Source organism: Giraffa tippelskirchi, chromosome 9, assembly GCF_054371585.1.
Source record: "Giraffa tippelskirchi isolate mGirTip1 chromosome 9, T2T-mGirTip1v1.2.pri, whole genome shotgun sequence".
Classification (NCBI taxonomy): domain Eukaryota; kingdom Metazoa; phylum Chordata; class Mammalia; order Artiodactyla; family Giraffidae; genus Giraffa; species Giraffa tippelskirchi.
The window spans coordinates 433,201-453,865 of record NC_137283.1 but is presented as its reverse complement, the minus strand read 5'-3'; positions in this window follow the sequence as shown (position 1 = coordinate 453,865).

Sequence of the window (20,665 nt, the reverse complement as noted above, 5' to 3'; positions counted from 1 at the left end):
GTTGACTTTTCTGGGATCTCTACTGGATGTCTTTGGCGTCTAATGAACTTTCTACACTCTAGCTGGTCTGCCTGTGCAAGTTCCTGTGGTTGTTCAGCTTTAGGTAGCTAGGAGATGTTCTTTTCACAGTAGTTTTTTGTTTAGTCTCATGGAATCATACTCTCTGAATGCATAGCTTACTCTTTCGCCAAAGACTTAAGGAGACTCTATATTCAGATTTCTGGAGTTCTTTCTCTACATTTCTCCCTCTTTTCTAGTATAGTGTGCAAATTTAGTTAACATTTGTCTTCTCAAGTCAGCAAGGCTATTGCATTCTGTCAGAGTTCTCCTTATACTGTTTATCTTTATGATATTAAATCTTTCTATTTATGGACATGGTATGTCCCTCCATTTTCTAAGTTCTATTTAATGTCTTTAATAAATGTTTAGAATTTCTCTTCCCAAAGTTTCTGTGTCTCTGTTAGATTTATTTTTTGTTTTTTAGTAGATATCACATATTGTATCTTTACTTTTTAGCATTTTATTTTTTAATAATTTAAAACTAATAGAAAATTTCCATACTGCAAAAAAGTTACAAGAATAATGAAAAGAACTTCAACACAATTCATACTTGACAATTTTAAATATTTGTCATATTTTGCAAGCACTTTTATCTAAAACATATAGTGTAGCTGCACCGTCTCTCAGCCATTTGAGAGTTCAGTTCAGCTCAGCTGCTCAGTCATCTCTGACCCTTTGTGTTCCCATGGACTCAAAATATGCTTGTGGAATGAATCGGTCTCTCTGTCTTACTGCCAAATATGCAATATTAACACAAGATTACATACAAACCTCTTATATTGTAATATTATTCAGAATTTGGAGATAGTTTAGTAAAATGAATAAACAACTAGGACTATTTAATACAAAGAATTTCAGTCTGAATTTGGCAATAAGGAGTTCGTGATCTGATCCACAGTCAGCTCCTGGTCTTGTTTTTGCTGACTGTATAGAGCTTCTCCATCTTTGGCTGCAAAGAATATAATCAATCCGATTTCGGCGTTGACCATCTGGTAATGTCCATGTGTAGAGTCTTCTCTTGTGTTGTTGGAAGAGGGTATTTGCTATGACCAGTGTGTTCTCTTAGCAAAACTCTATTAGCCTTTGCCCTGCTTCATTTTGCACTCCAAGGCCAAATTTGCCTGTTACTCCAGGTATCTCTTGACTTCCTCCTTTTGCATTCCAGTCTCCTATGATGAAAAGGACACCTTTATTGTGTGTTCTGTAGGTTTCCATAGAACCATTCAACTTCACCCCCTTCAGCATAACTGGTTGGGGCATAGACTTGGATCACTGTGATATTGAATGGTTGCCTTGGAAACGAACAGAGATCATTCTGTCGTTTTTGAGATTACACCCAAGTGCTGCATTTCAGACTCTTTTGTTGACTATCAGGGCTGCTCCATTTCTTCTAAGGGATTCTTGCTCAGAGTGGTGGATATAATGGTTATCTGCATTAAATTCACCCAGTCCAGTCCATTTTAGTTCACTGATTCCTAAAATGTCGATGTTCACTCTTGGCATCTCCTGTTTCACCACTTCCAATTTACCTTGATTCATGGACCTAACATTCCAGGTTTCTATTCAATATTGCTCTTTACAGCATCGGACTTTACTTCCATCACCAGTCACACCCACAACTGGGTGGTGCTTTTGCTTGGACTCCAAAAATTACAAAATTAAGTACCTTCATTGCATAGAAATTCAACATGCTTTTCCTGAGAATAATATTCTTCTAAATATTTGTAGTGAAGTTATAAAATTCAAGAAACTTAATATTTATGCAATATTGTTATTTAGACTATAATCCATGTTATAGTTTGGACTTTCCAGGTGGCACTAGTGGTAAAGAACGCATCTGCCAATATAGGAGATGTGGGTTCCATCCCTGGGTTGGGAAGACCTCTGGAGGATGGCACAGCAGCACACTCCAGGATTCTTGCCCGGAGAATTCCATGGACTGAGGAGCCTAGTGGGCTCCACAGTGTCACAAAAAGTCAGACACAACTGAAGTGACTTAGCATGGTACAGCATATAGCTTTGTCTCTCTTATTAATAATTTGTCCTTTATAACAATGATTTCCAGTATAGAATCTAGTCCAGAACTGTGCATTGTAGCTAGTCACATCTGATTAGTATAATTTTAGCTAGGAATAGTTTAGTGTTCATGCCATTGATGGTTTTAAAGAATACAGGATATTCTTTATAATTCAATTTGGTTTTTCTAATTTTATGATTAGATTTAGATAATGGAAATAATAATGCATTTTGATTAGATACATGTTCATATTTCTAGTTCTAGACGACATGCCTTGTAACCTCTGTATCATATTTTTTAGTTAATTGTTTCCATGTGCTGAATTCTGGCTATATTTACTCAAATTCACAAAAATGTTTCAGCTATTTTAAATCTATTAAACTCTGTTTCTTTAAAAAAATTACCTTTTGTATCTATATTTTCAATTTAATTGTTTAAAACTTTATGCGGCATTTATATTCCTCATTAGAATATTCTGTTATTTAAACGTTGATCTAAATGTAATGTTTGCTCTTGCTTTAGACTCTCATTCATTTCGTTTTTTTTCTTCCTTTAGTTGGCTATTTTAGACTATGGACTTAATGTTGAAGATGATTTTATCCTAAGCAATCCTGGTAGGCTAGATCGGAAGAGGATTCGATCTGGTCTTTGACAGATGTTCTGGGACATTGCATCATACTATTATTTTTATTTTATGTACAACAGGATTGTTTCAACATATTTTGAAAAATTTTTTAAGATATGCTTATTTATATTTTTTTAACTCCTGCATGTTAAAAAGCAGAGACATTACTTTGCCAATAAAGGTCCGTCTAGTCAAACCTATGGTTTCCAGTAGTCATGTATGGATGTGAGAGTTGGACCATAGAGAAAGCTGAGTGCTGAAGAATCGATGCTTTTGAACTGTGGTGTTGGAGAAGACTCTTGAGAGCCCCTTGGACTGCAAGGAGATCAAACCAGTCAATCGTAAAGGAAATCAGTCCTGAATATTCATTGGAAGGACTGATGCTGAAGCGGAAACTCCAGTACTTTGACCATCTGATGCGAAGAACTGACTCATTTGAAAAGACCCTGGTGCTGGGAAAGATTGAAGGCAGGAGGAGAAGGGGACAGCAGAGTATGAGATGGCTGGATCACCATACAACCATCACCAACTCGATGGACATGAGTTTGAGCAAGCTCCGGAAGTTGGTGATAGACAGGGAAGCCTGGCGTGCTGCAGTCAATAGGACCACAAAGAGTTGGACATGACTGAGCAACTGAACTGAACTGAATCTCTGAACATTTCAAAGATATTTTAGCCAGTTTTCTAAAGGCATTGCTATCAAAGATTTAAATAAAAACTAGTAATCATACTTTGGTTGCTGTTTCTTTAAAAACTTAGTTTATCCATGTAAGACTATTTTTACATTCTTGATGTATCTTTTTCCTATCAGCATACTTTTGAACTTTTCTAGAATTTTTAAAATCACTGTATTAAAGCACTTTCTTTTAAAATGTTTTTGACCTTTCTAAATAAGTATTTACATTACACTATTTCATGTATGAATCATGTCTTTTGAATATTTTGTAGCATCTTGAGATGTGTTTAGAAAATCTATACATTAGACAAAATATTAACCCAAAAATCCATGCTAATTGTTTCTTACTATTTTGTGAGGTATTTCTGTTCTGACATATTTTTTTTTGTAAAGAATTAAAGGCCATATCATGTTATTAAAATCTATCATTGTACTCAATTTTCCTCATAACCAAATTATACAACCACAGTGGATCATGAATTGCAAAGCAATGCACAAATTAAAACACCAAGTGACACAAGAATGAGGCCAAGGTTGCAGTGGGGCTGCCTGTGGGTGATCGCAGGTGTCACATGAACAGCCTTCCTGTTCCTCTGCTAGGAACGGTGTTTACTGGAAACCCAAGCACACACGCAACAGCCTGCCTCTTCAATGGTTCATACCTGTCCATTCCAGTTACAGTCCAGGTCATCCGGCTTCTGCTTACGGTGCAAGGCTGTGTCCAGGGGTCCACCGTTGGGCTGCAGCTCAAGTGTGCCCAAAGATATGTTCCTCATATTTTGCTTCAAAAAGATACTTGTACCCCAATTAAAATTTTCAACTATACAGAAAAGTTGAAATAACTAAATAATGAACATCCACATATCCACAACCTAGGTCCCATGCTTGCTAGCATTTTGTTACTTTTATTTTATCACATATATAATAAATCTGTCCGTACAGCAATCCATCTTATTTTTTGATGCACTTCAAAGTAAGTTGCAAATATCAGCATGCTTTACTTATAAAATTTCAATGTTCTTATCAGTATTTGTTTCTGATTCTTAATTTTTTAGGTAAAATTTACAAAGGGCAATACTGCATGATTCCATTTATACAAAGTTCTAAAGTGGAAAAAATAATATGGTAAAATAATCAGAACCATGATTACCTTTGGAGTGAAGAGTATGAAGGGTGGAAATTGATAGGAATGTGGCCCACGGGTATTTCCTGGGTTCTAGCTAAGCCACATATATAGTAAGTCTATCTATTCATCAATCTTCCTAATTTTTTGATGTACTTCAAAGTAAGTTGCGAATATTAATATGTTTTATTTCTAAATATTTCAACTGTCTTATCAGCATTTGTTTCTGGTTCTAATTTTTTAAGGTAAAATTGACATACAGTGGAAGGCACAAATGCTGAGTGTTTAATTTGCAATTTTGACAAACTTCTAGCAGTAAAATAGAAAAATAGCTAGAATGCAGAAAATTCCTTTGGGCTATTTCCCTATTAATTTCTAACCTACTTACTCCCTCACCAAAAAGGGAAGCATGGTTCTGACTTTTTTTTTTTTTTACCATATATTATTTTTCTTACTTTAGAACTTTGTATATAAATGAAATTGCTCTTTTGTGTAAGTCTTCCTTGGGAGGTGAGATGGTAAAGAATCTGCCTGCAATGCAGGAGACCTGGGTTCCATCCATGGGTTGGGAAGATCCCCTGGAGAAGGAGATGGCAAGCCACTCCAGTGTTCTTGCCTGGAGAATCCCAACGACAGAGGAGCCTGGCGGGTTACAGTCTCCATGAAGGTCACAAAAAGTCAGATATAACTGAGGGAGTAACACACGCATCTTTATTCAGCAACGTTGTTTTGAGACTCATCCATGTTGCTGTTATTTTCATTTCTCTGTTGATGCTGAGCAGTAAGAGCCCAGTGTATGACTGTCTTGCACTTTGCCTTCAGTATCCTGTTGGTAGACATCTGGACCGCTTCCCGTTTTTACGTATTATGAATAAAACTGCCACGGCAGTTTTATTCATAATACGTAAAACTGCCATCTGTACTGCCATGTACAGATCTTTCTGTGGTTATATGATTTAATTTCTAGGAGTGGAAGTGTTGGGCCACAGGGTAGATGTGTGTTTGATGAAGAAGAGCAAAGCCTTTTCCGAGGTGGCTGTTCCATTTTCACTGCCCCCAATGATGTGGAGATGTCGTTCTCCTTATCTTAACCATTCTGGTGGGTGGGTTGTGACATCTGATTTGGTATTTGCTTGATGACTAATGCTGCTGGATACTTGCTCATATCCTTATCGGGCATTTGTATATCTTCCTTTTTGAAGTATATGTTCAAGGCTCTGATAATTTTACAGCCAGAAATAACTGAAGAGAGAAACTAATATATTCCATTAGATGCCATAATGTACAAAAAGCAATAGCCCTCCCTTATATGTAGAATCTGAAAGGAAATTATACAAATGAACTTACTTACAAAACAGAAAGAGACACACAGACTTAGAGAATGAACTTACGGTGCTGGAAGGAAGGGATCGTTGTGGAGTTGGGATGGACACTCCGCTAACTTAAAATGGGTAACCAATAAAAACACACTGACATGGAACCTGCTCAGTGTTATGCGGCAGCCTGGACGGGAGACGGGTCTGGGGGAGAAGGGATACACGTCTATGGATGGCTGAGTTGTTCTGCTGTCCACCTGAAACCATTGCCACACTGTTAATCAGCTATACCCCAATACAAAACAAAAAAGTGTTTCTTAAAAAAGCAGTAGTCTTAAAAACTATTGAAATATTAAATCAGAAATTGGCAATTAGAACAAAGAAAGCAATAAACAGAGATAACAAAAGTTGGCTCTTAAAATATTTATACTAGACAGTTCACTAGAAAATAAGAAGGAGATAGAAGGAAAATAGCAAAAATTAGAAAATGTAATTATGAAAAAGAACCCACAAGCATCTCAAAAGTGAAAGTGAAAATAATCTATATATGTAGGAAACAGTTAGAAGAGAATATGATACACCAGGCATGCAAATAAATTTCAATGAAAAGGCAGTTTTCTGATAAATTGAACTGTCAAAATACACTTCAAACTCAGAAAAACATAACTGTCCACAAGAAGAAGGACACTTCCCACTGTATCTGGCAGGTGTAGGCTCTTTCCTGACATCATCAAATATTTACATTTAAAGTCCTTGCAACAGTTCGTCTCTTGGCTCAGAGAATCACTCCCATTTCATCACCCTTTGTTAACTTTGAACTCTGTCTACATCAATTACCCTAGAATGAACCCAATGCTGTTTTTTCTCTGTACATTTGATTTGTTAAACTGTATTGCACAATTAAGGCTGCTTATTCTGTATCAAAGTCTGCATGGGGCATCACTTGGCACCATGGCTGAAGGGCACACAGGATGCTATGCAGCCCACCTTTCAAAGGCTCCTTAGACTTTATGTCCACAGTTGTCAACAACTCCTTGTCCCTTCCAGCTCACATGGTTGGAAGATTTGCAGGAGAGTGGGAACTGCGAGGTTGAGGAGTACAGCTTCCAGACGTGGATTTCTGGGTTTAGTGTCAGAAAGTTCACTAAATGTCACTACGTGTTAAATGGCCCTGAACTCTCCTCGTTTTTCTCGTCGTAAAGAAACTTCCATAGCAATCGAGACACACAAATTCCGGCCGCAGCCATAGACTCCTCTTGCCACTTCAAGATGGTCCGCACTCCCCGTGGTTCAGGCCGTGGAGCAGGTGCCCTGTCAGGCTCAGGAACTGTATTTCTTCTGCATCAGATGAAGCCATTTCAGTCTGATATCCAGTTGCTGTTCAGTTGCTCAGTCGTGTTCACCTCTTCGTGACTCTTTGTATCTGGGTCACAGACTCACCCACATCCCCAGGCTCCCACCCAGGAAATCCTGACTTATGTGATCTGAGCTGCAATGTTCATTACTTGTAACAAAGCTCCAGAGTTGATGTTGATGTGTTTTTCTCAAGAGAGACTTCCTTTAAAAGGAAAAAAGAAGTTCAATATTTCCTATGTTGATATATTATTTACATGATTTTTATATGTATTCCACATAAGTTCCTGCATTTATCATCCTTACACAGCTCTAAAACCAAACACATTTACTAAGTAAATACTGTAACAATGAAAAGCAACATTAATTCATAGTGACTGGTGATACTTGTTGGAATTCATAGTTGGGAGATGACATTTTATATTTTACACTTTCCTGTCTTAACACTTAAATCCAAGCCTGCGCTTAGTTATGCACTTCAAAATGCATTATTAATTTTAAAAAATCCCATTTGTAAAAACCATTGCTTATTAACTAGTATCCCTGCTACTAAAAGCATGTTTCAGACTGGCACAAAGGTGACTGAATTCTCCATCAGCACAGTGAAGTGCTGACTCGCTGTTTCTCTGGCTGATTACACTGACCCACTCTGCAGGTTACCTCACCTCTTCACTGCTTTGTTCTACTCTAGCAGATTCTATCCCTTCATTATCCCAACGTGCTGCAACATCATTTAGCCTGCACTTGGCTCCAGGGCATTGTTTTGCATAAATCCACTTCTGATCTTTGAGCATTAGTATACCAGCAACTAAAGTAACACATTTAACCATTACAGGAAGGGGTCTTATAGCGTCAAGATCTCAACAGTGAAAATTAAAGTCTAATATTATAATAAGGCTTTTCAGCGGCAGAAGTTTGTCTTTGAAACCGGTAACCTGGGATGTCTTTACAACTGGTAACCTGTTACTGGCACTTTAATCTTTGCCCCCTTAATGTGATTCACACATACTTAATCTGAAAGTGAAAGTGTTAGTCGCTCAGTCATGTCCACCACTAGGAAAGTCCATCCTCAAATCATTTTGTGAGACGAGTAAAACCTTGATCTTCATTCCCTGGGGGCTCAGTGGTAAAGAATTTGCCTGCCAATGCAGGAGACATGGTTTCAGTACCTGGATCGGGAAGAGTCCCTGGAGAAGGGAATGGCTACCTACTCCAGCGTTCTTGCCTAGAGAATCCCATAGACAGAGGAGTCTGGCAGACTATAGTCCATGCGGTCGCAGAGAGTCAGACATGACTGAGCGACTAAGCACATACACACATGTGTGAGGGCAGCTCATCTCGGTAGGAGCAGGTCCTCTCTCTGCGTCTACAGAAGGATTCGTTCTTGTCTGTATAGTCATGGCATAAGAGAGAACATACTTTATGTTAAATTTTTCTTTTATGATTTATTTATCTTTTGAGACAACCTGCTTTAAGTTGTCTAAAGTGCTAGTCACTCAGTTGTGTTCGGCTCTTTGCGACCCCATGGACTGCATGCAGCCTGTCAGGCTACTCTGTCCATGAACGCTGAAGCGGTTAGCCATTTCCTTCTCCAGGGAATCTTCCCCCACCCAGGGATCAAAGCCGGGTCTCCAGCATTGCAGGTGGAGTCTTTACCATCCTGAGCCACTTAGGGAAACCTTAAATTGTCTAGTTCTTATCAAAACACACTGTGAGAAGTAATGTTTATAGTAGTATCTCAAAAACTTATAAAAAGAACAGCAAGTTAAATCTTTTCCCCCCAAATGAAGAGAAATAGACAAAAACAGAACTTGTTTAAATGTGAAATTAATATATAACAATGAAAATTAACAAACAAAATGTCTTTTAAAAAATGTAATGCATGGATGCTTTTGTCAGGAATTTATTAATTTATTTTAGTCTAGGTCAACAGTCTTTGTATTTTAATTGAAATAGTTTGTTTATTTACATTGAATGTAATTCTAGATATAATTAGGTTGAAATCCATTTTCTTATAGATTGAAAGAGTTGAAAAGCAATTGCTTTCTACTTGTTTTCCTGTTTTGTTTTCCTTTTATTTCATCTTTTGCTTGTTTGGCTTGATTGGGCACTTTTTATTATTTCAGCTCTCTAACCATTAAATAGTTAGTGATACCTTCTTTTATGATTCTTTAATGGATACTCTAGAGATTACAACACATACCTCTGTCTAATGAGAGTCTAACAGGAAGTAGTAGTTTTATCACTTTTCAGCCAATGTAGGAACTTGAGAACATATTTATTACATTTAACCTCCCATCTTTTGTGATATTTTCATGTATTTTACTTTTCAAGTATTTCACACCATGAAGACATTATTATTGTTTTATAAAACTAATATTCATTTAGATTTACTGATATATTTATTCTTCCCTTTGCTTTCATGTCTTCATACATTTTGGTTCTGATTGGAATCATATTCCTTCTGCACCAAGACCTCTTTTAGTAGCTCTTCTGACATTGGTGCTTGAATATTAATCAAACTTCAAACTGATTACATCAGTTTTCATTGATGTTCTTTTCTGTTCTAGGAATCTCTCCAGGATCCCACATTGCCTTTAGTGTCATATTTCTTTACTATCCTCTGGTCTGTGATATTTCCCTTGATTTTTCCTTATCGTTAATGACCTTGACACTTTTGATGACTCCTTGGTATTGCCAATTTTTGTTGTTTGTTTTTAGCCATTCTAACACTTCTGTAATGGTATTCATTGTGGTTTTAGTTTACATTTCTTAACGAGTAATCATGTGCGGAGTCTTTTTATGTGCTTATTTATCATCTGTACAAGCCTTCCTTTATTAGGCCTTTGTGTAAATCTTCTGCTCATTAAAAAATTAGATTGTTGTCTAAATGTCGGGTTTTAAAGTATTCTACATGCATTCTGGATACGAGTTCATTGTCAGAATGTGATTTGTAAATATCATATCTATTTCTGTGACTTGTGGTTTCATTCTCTTAACAGTGTTATTTAAATAGCAAAAGGCTTTAAATATTGATGAATTCAATTTGTTACGTTTTTTTTTCCGTGGGTAGGGCTTTTGGTGTCATTTTGAAGAACTCTGCCTACCTCAAGGTCACAGAGATTTTTTTTCCTGTTTGTTTGGGTTTTTTTGTAATTTTATATTTTGCATTTGGAGATATTCTATTCCCAGGTGGTGCTAGTGGTAAAGAACCCACCTGCCAATGCAGGAGACAAAAGACACAGGTTTGATCCCTGGGTTGGGACGATCCCTTGAAGGAGATCATGGCAACCACTCAACCACCATTCTTGCCTTGAGAATCCACATCGACAGAGCTTGGTGGTTTACAATCCATGGGGTCACAAAGGGTCAGACACTTCTGAGCAACTAACTCACACACACACACACACACACACACACACACACAAGATGTGAGATCCTGGTCATGATTAATTTCTTTTGCAGAGGACATCCCATTATTCTAGTACCATTTGTTGAAAAGACTTTGTTCTCCAATGAATTGCCTTTATAACTTTGACAAAAGTCCGTTTAGTATATTGAGGTGTTTTGTTTCTTAATCTGTGTGTCTCTCCCTTTGTACGGTCCTGATAGGCAGAAAAACAAACCTGGGAACAGGTTCACAGGAATAACCCGGGAACAATAGTTCAGTATCTGCTAACCCAGGGTTTGGCAACTTCATAGAACATAACTGCTGCAGATAAGGAGAACTGACTGTGAATATATTTTCAGCCTTTTCTGCTCCCAGGCTACCTTTAGGAATTTACTGGAAGGTAGTTTCCACCCGAACAAGTGAAAATACCAGTTAATTGGGAAGCAGGAAAGAGGAAAAAGAAGATGCAACAGAAGGGAGAAGCAATGGGAATCCCAGGACGATTTTGAGGGTGAGTTTGGCCTCTAAGCAGAGCTGAGAGCGGAGATCCGATTGTTGCTGCTCTGCCTCCCGCGCTTGGCTGCCCGAATCAGCTGAGGTGACTTGGCCGCTCCTCCGTGGGAGTCTTTCCCTCTGCTACCCATGAGAGTGGGGCACTGGCTACATCGTATAGCTTAGAAGAAAGCACCCTATCTCATCCTATCCCCCACATAGTCTTGCTGGAACACGCTAGAGCCTTTCTATAAGTTTTTACTTTTTCATCCACCACTGACATTCCCAAATGGGGCTTTGGTGACGTTTCAGGTAAACTGGAGTCACACTGTCATCCTGGGAAAGATGCAGACCAGCCTCTCTCATCCTGGAAACTTTTCTAACAGTGACAAGATTGACTTTTCTGAGGGAGCAACTCTTAAAACATGTAAATCATGTATTTTTTCTGTACACACATGTACATGAAAAAACTACAAATAAAACTAAGGAAAAGGATTAGTGAGTCATTCAGCACAGTGGTTACCTTGGAGAGGACAGAGGAGTAGGGTAAAATCAGGAAACATTTCCGAGGGGCTGGTAATGTTCTATTCTTAAACTAGGTTATGTGTGCATAGTATTTGCTTTATTGCCTTTCAAACTACACGCAGGCTACACGCACCACACACAAACAGGTAAACAGGCACGCATCAGTCACACTCTTTTCTGTACTTATCATACACTTAAGAAAATAATTTTAAAAATCAAAGCTTTTCTCAAATACCCAAATAGAAAATTTGAGAAGTCCTGATAGATGTTTTTGGACTCCCCAAAGTCTTGTAGTAGCTGGATGTTTTGGTTCCTCCACTGACAATTTTGTTAAATTGTTATTGTAGTACATTGATTTCTTATTTTTAAACATAAAGTCTTTCTATGCAAAAATAGGTTAGCATAAAATAGAAGGAAAATTAGGTCAGAATTTGGATGGGGGATTTAGTTTCATAATAAATCTGGTCATTTTATCAGCTACGAGCACTTAAGAGCATTTCTTCCCAACAGGGACCTATTCTGTATCTTCTTTCATTTTCTCTTCAGATTTTTTTGGCTGTTTTCTCACTGTTGCAGCTCCTTTCACATAAGGTTTGTTTCAGTTTGGTCCAGATCTATATTTTTCCCTTGTAGACTGAGGCAAAGGAGAAATTTCTTACAAAGGAAAAGTAATACAAATGATAAAAAGAATGTAGAGTAGGGGAAACTTGATCTAATTAACGGACATGCCTCTGTGGAGAAGCATAACAAAACTGATGGAACACTTTAAATTAATTATTTAGAAAAGTCCCATTTATATATGATAAGACAAATGGCCATTAACTAAAGCTGTGAAATGCCCTGTGTGTTCATCATTGCATTCTCTGACAGTCTTCCCCGAACTCAATTCTCACGAGAAAATTTTCTTTTCTTTTTTGCATGTGGAATTCATTTTAACTTTGTAGAAATAGGAAGCCAAGACCATGTCATATAAATCTTCTCTTTCCCAAGATTCTGAAGATGTGCAACTTCTGCTTCAGTGTCCTATTCAATGTCAGTGAGCAAGGGGATAGTAGTCCATTCATTAAAAATGGAGTAAGTTCAGGAATATCTCCCTAACACTGAAAATTAGTGTCTTGAACAGCTAGGTGAATAGGATGTTTACTGATAATCAGCTAAATGAAGTTTTGGGATAACTCATTGGCTAAGGAATTGAAGGCACACATTTGCACTGGACTTCTTGCAGTTTTTCCATCTTCTCTATCCAGAGGACAACACCTTACCTGAGATCCTCACTTGTCTATATTGAAAAGCTTAGCTGAGCTGATGGGCTGAGGGATCATGAAAACTCACACGTTTTAAGAAAGAGATAAATTCTTGAATGATGCCTCTGAAAGGAGATTGATTAGAGCTCTCCCCTCTCCTCCTTTGCATTCCTTTATTATGGGTGAGAGGTGAGCATGATTAAAGAAGCTGTCAGAAGGAATTCTTGCTGGCTTCAAAAGAATAGAATAAAACCGTCCAAATCTACTGTGCAAATTGATCTTTTCCCCTACCTAATTACCTTGGGACTTTGAATAGATGAGTTTTAAAGAAATGAAGTGTTTTATATGCCCTGATATAAGTACACACAAATTTTTAAAATGATAGAATATACATTATTTTTAATAAATGATCTTGAAATTCTCTAGTGGTCTTAGAATTAGGACTTGCCTTCCATCCTTTGAACATCGTCCTTGGATTTTGTACATCTTCATCATAACACTAGTGTTTGCTATTAACAGTGCTGACCTTTCATTTCTGTGAGGTCAGGACCTGCCTCTTATATCCTCAATTTCCAGACTTTAGCGAATGCCTCAAATGTATCCACTGAGGATATGAATGAATATTAAATAAGACTTGTTAATATCATGCTAATATTGTGTATGTTTCATAAAGAAAAAAGAACTATATTTTCTAACAAGTATAAAGCTTGAATCAGTGAAGTGTGGCTTTTCTGAAAATACGTTCTACTGAAAATTAGTTTTATGAGATTTTTTAAAGAGTTAGCAAAACCAAAGCCTCTCTTCTTATTTCACAATGAAGCATCTGGAGAACTGGAAGTTGCCAGATTAAGCAAAACTGAACATGTTGCTTTACTATGGGACACAGAAATACATTTAATAGGCGAAAACCTTTTTAATACGGTGCAAATCTGTAAAGAGTCCATATCATTTCTCCAACTTATTTGGCTGAAGCTGGCCTTTCCAAGAAACTTCCTTCAGGAATAATATTTCACTTTGGGAACTGCTGTGTTCAAACACAGCATGCACTTTTGTTTAACTGAATATTCCATTTTAATTAATCTGCTGTTTGGCCTCATATTGTTTATGATCACGTATCAGCTCAGACACAGGAGGGAGACAGATGTTGCTGAGAATCATTCCTCTCATCAGTGGCATTTAGCGACTCTGCAGCAGTTGCAGCGGCTCAGTGAGACGGGCTCCTCTGGCCTCACCTTACAGGTGAGGTACTGAGTCCAGAGAAGTGACATGGCTTTTAACATCGGTGTAGCTGAGGTGCGCTGTGGGACAGGAGTTTAATTCAGGGTTACCTGCTTCCAGCATCCAAGTTTGCTCCACTGACTTTCTCGAATTTAAAATGTGGGCCTTTCCACGACATCTGTCTTCAGGACTTGGAAATTTAATGGCGGCAGCAGCCGCCCTGAGAGGGGTGCCTGGGAGGGTCCTGACACAGTGACCTCTTGTGAGAGAGCTTGCCCCTTTCCTGCTCCTTAGAAAGTTCTATTCTTTTCACTTGCAGTTGCCTAGCTATATTTTCTGCCCTTACATTCTTTGAGGTCTTTTCCCTTCCTCATGATCATTCCTTCTTTTACTATTTCTTGTGGATTTTTATTTTCTGAAATAACATTGCTTTTGTCTGAGACAAAGCTAGAAAGAAGAAGGAAAGTTACTTTGAGCTCTTAATGTATGCTTTATGTCCCTTGGCATCATTTGAATGGGAATATTTACCTTTTCTTACTGTTTATGAAAATCTTTTATCTGCAAAGAATATTAACTGTTTTATAAAGATTGCATATGTTTTCTCCTTTTATTTCCCTTTTAATTTTGTGGGTGGATTTTTATAATGCACATAAGATTTAAATTATATATACTTATATCTAGGTATATATAGTCCCTGCCCATTTCTTCTAGCATGTATTCTTGTTTTCTTTCTTAGAAATTTTCATTCTAATTAGACTTTAGAGTTGTGTATTCCTCGCTTATTTTTGAATGTATTTTTTGGTGTATAGTACTGTATGTCAAATGTTGTTTTAAGTACTTTTGGATCAAGTCTGAAAACCATATTTTATAACTAAGTAAATGGATAAATAATCAAGTGGAAAAATAAACAAACCGTAGGGTATCCCAGATGCCCTGCTCATTTTTACACTCTTGGCACCTGAGGAGAGCCAGGCCTGCCTCACATGCTTAATGGATGCTGGCTGAGTAAACAGGGAGTGATCACACTGTGTTTACAAGGTTTATAGAGGGTGTCCTTCCTATTCTCAAAGGGTTGGGGAAGACACTTCTGTTGAGTTGATATGCCAGCCAGTTGGTATGCCAGTTATGCAGTAAAAGTTATCTGCACTCTTCCCATTTAACCAAAGAATACCCATCTTCCCTAAGTGAAGGAGAGAGGCAGCTTCTTTTCCATTCAAGTCTGTGTGTATACGAGTGCCTAAGCAGACAAGGGTTTTGTTGGCTTTCACTGAGACTTGTGTTCTTATGTGAAAAAGTCATATAGAAATGAAGATTTCAGTCATTTTTACATGCCCAAAAGGTGAAGTTGTATATTTAGCAAATAAAAATACAGGATGTCATTTAAATTTGGAAAGCAGCTCTAACTGGCAAATTTTTGTAATTTATTTGCAAAAGTTGAATGAAAAGTGCATCCCTGATGGCTCAGACAGTAAAGAATCTGCCTACAATGCAGGAGACCAGGGATTGATCCCCGGGTCGGGAAGATCCCCTGGAGAAGGAAATGGCAACCCACTCCAGCATTCTTGCCTGGGAAATCCCATGGACAGAGGGGCCTGGCAGGCTAGGGTCCACAGGGTGGCAAAGAGTCAAATGTGACCAGCATCTAAACAACTAACCATGAAGTCAATAAAGGAAGAAAGAGAAACACGCATGATGCCTGGTAAGCCTACCATGAAGATTGCCATGTTCTTCTGCCCTCCGCTCAGAAGAAAGCCGCACGCACAGATGGTCCCTGGCAACCTTGCTCCTCCTTGCCTGGGGCAGTCCTACTAATGCCTGCTCCTAATGCTTTAAGGCAGTCCTTTCTGAAGCATTAATTCAGTCATATTGATGGAAGGCCTATTGGATGGGAAGAGCCTGCTGAGCTCTGGAAGATGTGAAAACCACTAAGGAGTGCTGTACTTGCAGACCGCGTGTCTTCGTCCCCCTCCCCACTTTGTATGTTGAAGCCCCCCCCACCCCCCCTCACACACAATGTGATGGTATTTGGACGCAGGGCCTTTGGGAGGTAACTAGGATTCGATGAGGCCACTGGAGTGGGGCCCCATGATTGGACTGGTGTTTTTCTGGAAAGAGGGAGAGAGAAGCGAGCTTTCTCCTGCCTGGAGCACGTGAGGAAGTGGCACGCAGGAAGACGGTGGCTGCCACCAGCCAGGGAGGAAGCCTCACAGTGAAGCCCACCTTGCCTGCACCTTGATCTTGGACTCTGGCCTCCAGAACTATAAGCAAGAATCTTCTCTTATTAAAGCCACCTGCTCTATGGTATTTCACTATGACAGCAGGAGCTGACTAGTATGGCACAGCCCTCAGCAAGTCCTTTAAATGGAGACAAATGTGTAAATACCCTAAGGTGTCATAAAAATACTATATTAGAGATAAAATGTTGGTATAGGTATGCTTATTTATTTAAAAAAAAAAAATTCTCTTTTCCCACCTCTGCATCTCAGAAGAATGTAAGCTCCATGGGGCAGTGATTTTTACTTTGTTCACAGTTGTACCCTCAGTTCCCAGAATAGTACCTGGCACATAGTAGGCACTTTCCAAATGTTCATCAAATTAAAGAAAGGCTTGGTGAATGGCAAAAAGGAAATGTAAGTGAACTCTAACAGAAAGGAAGGATTAGAGATAATTCTATGAAGATGGGTTATGACGTTCCACAGTGGAGATGAAAGAGAGAATAATGTGAACAAATACGGGAAGTCATGAATTTCATGAAGAGTCTGAAATATGTATAGACTTAAAAAGTTGTTTATATTCATATTGTAAAAAACCTTGAAAGTCATGATGAAGCTTTCTGAACTTTATAAGCTAATATTTCTCCATGAAAGTAAGATGATGACAGATGTTCCATGAAAATGATGCTCTATAGCACATTAGTTTGAAACATATTATTTTTAATATGCTCCCTTAAAGATAAATTCAGATATAATGGCCCTAAGGACTCCTGTAGTAAAAACCAACTAACCTACTTACCAACAAAACACAAAAGTCTGTTTGCCTATGGTTAATTCATTCAATTATCAGACTTATTTGACAATAGAATCTTTTTCTTAAGGACCATTTTTTAAACTTGTGGATCAAATGTCCTGGATTATTAGACCCTGGAATCATAGGTATTTGAATCATCCTGTGGCATCATCCTTCCTGTCTACTCTGTCCCATGGCGAGTTCATAAAGTAAGATTTAATGCAGAGACCTGCATTCTGGTCTAGCTTTGCAACTGGTTCAGGCTATTTATTCAACCTCCTTGAGCATTTTTTTCTTGCAGCTGTAAAATGAAGAGGTTGAATAAAATCATCTTTAGTTTCTAAGATTTTATGCTCAATCCCCTTGAGAAGCCTAAACTTCAATTCAGCTCAGTGAGAAAAATGTCCTTGAGATCTGAGGACAAGATGACCCCAGACATGGGATGATGTTGCAATTTCCTCAGAGACCTGCTTCCAGGCTATAACTTCTTCTTCCTGTCTGGATGTATCATTTATACCCTAACATTTAACAGTTGAATCTGCCTTCCATCCTGAACTTTTTTCCCTAGAGAAGCAGGTGGAGCTCTCTGGTATTGGTTTGGTCATAAAATTTTGCCAAATAGTTTGGAACAAAAGTGTTGATGTTAAAATTTTTTCTAGCTGATAAAGTTTTTCCACACTGTGATCCAATTTGTGGAATCTTTTAGGTTATTCAGCTTTGAATATTAGGATTAACATATAAATATGAGCTTAATAAACATTATAAGAAATTGTGCTATACAGTTTGATGAATTGTTTTAAAAGTGACTGATTTAAATCGTGTAAAATGAGCCATTATTGCTTGACCATACAGTCAGAGGACATAAAATAGCAAAAGAGCCCACGTTTGTAGTATAATTAAACAGAATGTTATCCTCTGCTCTTTATAACCCAGCAACCTGTCAAAGTGTGAATTTTGTGTTTACATATGAGGATAAGTCATATTTCCCACCAACCAAAATTCAAAATGGAAGAGAAGATCATAACAAGCATTCTTCTTACATCATCCCTTCAGCTATTTATTTTCTCTTTCCCTGCCCCCAAATATTTAGTTTTACCTTAAATGAAAGCATCTTATGCTTGTATATACAAACACATAATTCTTTATTTCTCCACTTCTTTGCCCAAATTCCGTCATTCATTCTGAGCCTTTGCAACGTGCTTATTGATTCTTTCAGAAAGGTAGCAGGCATGATGCTCCCGAGTATCATGCATCTCAAAGTTGTCTTGAGCTCCGACCCATATATCTATTAACCTGCAGGCAGCCTCATATCCTCAGGTGCCATATTAGTATCTTCACATTTTTGTGAGTGTTATGACATGAAGGAGGTTGTGAAGGTCTAAACAGTATCCTCAAATCCACTTGATTCCATACTGGTGGCTTCCACGTCAAGCTTCTCTTTCCTCCTTCTGCATGTGTGCGACTCTCATCCTAGCATCAGGACAGCTCTTGTGTGTCTCCTTCAGCCCGTATCTCCTCCCCCGCCCCAGGCCAGTCCGATTGAGGCTGCCTGCCTCTGTGCTCTTGGGGCTTCTGAGCCCACCTTGTCACATTGCGCTGTCATTGTCCTTTCACCTGTCTCCCATCCCCACTCAACTAATCTGAGGGCATGAATTAGGTTTTTCATATGAGAATTTTTACCTAACTCAAGGGCTGGTAATACAAGCTTACTCAATAAATAAAAGATTGAATACATGGGAATAGAAAATAATAAGTTATCAGTGGAGAAAATGGATTCCACCAATAATTTATTTGCATCCAAACTCAGGACTTGAGCTTCCCAGGTGATGCTAGTAATAAAGAACCTGCCTGCCAACGCAGGTTAGATGTGAGAGGGGCAGGTTCGATCCCTGGGTAGGGAAGATCCCCTGGAGGAGGGCAAGCAACCCACTCCAGTATTCTTGCCTGGAGAATCCCATGGACAGAGGGGCCTGGCACACAGAGTTGGACATGACTGAAGCCAGTTAGCACGCACACATAAGATTTGCTAAGAAAACACACGTGTGCACACAGCGCTGAACAGTGCCGTTTAGTGGTTATCACTGCCACCCAGAGTCAGATTCCTCTCATCCCTGCACCAACACTAAGCTGTCGGTCCTTGGGAAGCCTACTTAACCAGTCTACACCTCTTTTAAAGAAACATAAAATAGGAGTATTAACAGTCCTTAATTCATAAGGATTTTATGAGGAATCAATGAATGTGTGTGTGTGTGTGTGTGTGTGTGTGTGTGTATACAGAGAGGGTATAAAACAAGGCTTGAATAAAACTTTAATACATATTTATTATTCTTTATTAAGTACTAATCGAGATTTGGAATCCAAAGTAATTTGACTCAGATATTTTCACATAATGAACAACTTTGTGTACAAATCAACAGCTACTCTTAAATATGTTCTTTCCATGTTTCAGTGAAAAGTTATAGCTTATTCATTTGTTCAGGGCAAAAGTATGGGGGTTATTCTTGACTCATCTCAGTGTCTCACCTGCCTTACCCCTCCATCTAATCTGTCACACAGTTATGATGATTCCATATTCTAAATACTTCACAAATCTGTTCACTTCTCTTCAACCCTCTTGTCAGTTGCTCTATTCAAGGCCGTCTTACGCCTTCCTTGGCTGCTTCAGGAGCCCCCAATCTAATCTTGCTGTTTCCAGACTTGTTCCTTTTCTATTCCATTTCCACACTGCAAGCAGAAGGGATTTCCAAAAAGGGTATTTTTAAATTATATTGCTTCCCAGATGAAATCTTTCCATGATTCTTCCTGGGATCTTAGTTCTGTAACTATATGCCAGGATCTGGCAACATGGAGTTTGTGCCAATCTTTCCAATTTTCTGTCATTTTCAACCTGTACTCTACACTTCATCCATACCTTCTGTTCTTGCATTGGGCTGGACTCCTCTTGAGTCTAGTCTTCTGCTGAAACAATTTATCTTTTCTCTTTCACTCCTTATTTTTCCAAAAATCTCATTGAATCCTCAATAATTTTCACAAGGGTAAAGAGATTCTGATACCAACAAATTGGATAACAACTGCTCTAAGAGAGTGACCTGGCCAAGACAGCCTAGAGAGAGCCCACAGCCAATATGCCTACACATGACTGTGTGGGCATGTTGTCCTAATTAAAAGAACAGAAACTTCAAAAGTGGTTACCATTAATATCCTCTGACGGATAAGAAAGCTAATGAAGGCATGAAACACATAAAGAGATACTATTGAAAAATAAAGATGAAAAAGAGAGAAGATATTCAAAGAACAAAAAGAGTTCATAGAAGTTAAAAATGTGACAACAAAATTGAAAGAAGGAATGAAAGACAGAGTGGAATAACTCTCCAAGACAGCAGAACATAAAGAAAAGAAATGTAAGAGCAGAACCTGGGAAGATTTTCTGAGACATCGAATAGCTGAAGAATAGAAATTCCAAAGAAAGGAAGAAACATATTAAAAGAAAAGAAAAAATGAAAGTAATGAGTCAAGAAACTTCTCTAGAGTGCATTGTAGCAAAACTTGGGGAAGAAATAGTTTCCAAGAAAAGAATTAAGAATCAAAATAAAATCGAACTTGTCATCAGCAGCACTGG